At 43.7% G+C, this 839-nt stretch overlaps 1 non-coding gene across 1 annotated transcript; it reads left to right on the plus strand.

Annotated features, from left to right (window-relative positions):
* Window positions 1-542: 542 nt before the first annotated feature.
* Window positions 543-613, plus strand: trnav-uac (transfer RNA valine (anticodon UAC)). Its single transcript has one exon. It is a non-coding gene; the product is annotated as a tRNA-Val (tRNA).
* The last annotated feature ends 226 nt before the right edge of the window (window positions 614-839 follow it).

Raw genomic sequence — 839 nt, forward strand, 5'->3', positions numbered from 1 at the left:
GTTTCACAATCCTACCTTTCCCGTGAGCAGTCGAACAGACTAAAAGATTGTGCCACAGTCTGCGATGCTAAAAAGTGATCCTTTAAAGCAGGTGTAATAAGCAACACAACGTTATTGGTTTACACTGCGTGGGAACAGATACTACAGTGTATGACGTCCATGCTCACCACATAGCCAAAATTAAACACGTCCCATTCTCCAGCATTTGGCCTAAATCCCTCTAAACCCATTCTATCCAGAAAATCATCCGGTTACCTTTGCAATTTTCTGAGCGTAATAGCCTCGTCCACATTCGCGGGTCGCTTATTCCATACACGCACAACCTTCAGTGTGGGAAATGTGTCTCAGGTACTTTGTCAATTTCAGCCAAATCACCTTAAACCAATGCTCTCGAGTTTTCAACTCGCCCCAGCTTAGGGAAAACACGAATGTACTCAGTTTACAACCCTTCCATCAGATCATATCGCAGCCGTTACGCTGCAGGGAAACTTGTCCCAGCCTATTCCACCTCGTCCAACGGTCCAAGCATTAACGACATCCTTGTCTGTGGTGTAGTGGTCATCACATTCGTCTTACACGCGAAAGGTCCCCAGTTCGAAACTGGGCAGAAACTACTTTGTTCTTCAATTGCAGCACTTTACATGGACAAAAATTGAGCTTTCTTGCTTGCTTTCCCATCAACAAACCTGCCTTCGAATTTGCTTTAACAAATCTGCTCTCGTAGTGAAATGTAATGTAGCACAATTCCATTTAATTACTGCGCAAAGCATTGTAAAGTTTTTCTCCAACCTGGCTCTGATCATAAGTCATTCTGTTTGAGAGTGTAGTTACCGTGTTCT

This window comes from Hemiscyllium ocellatum, unplaced genomic scaffold (genome assembly GCF_020745735.1).
Source record: "Hemiscyllium ocellatum isolate sHemOce1 unplaced genomic scaffold, sHemOce1.pat.X.cur. scaffold_427_pat_ctg1, whole genome shotgun sequence".
NCBI classification, from domain to species: Eukaryota; Metazoa; Chordata; class Chondrichthyes; order Orectolobiformes; family Hemiscylliidae; genus Hemiscyllium; species Hemiscyllium ocellatum.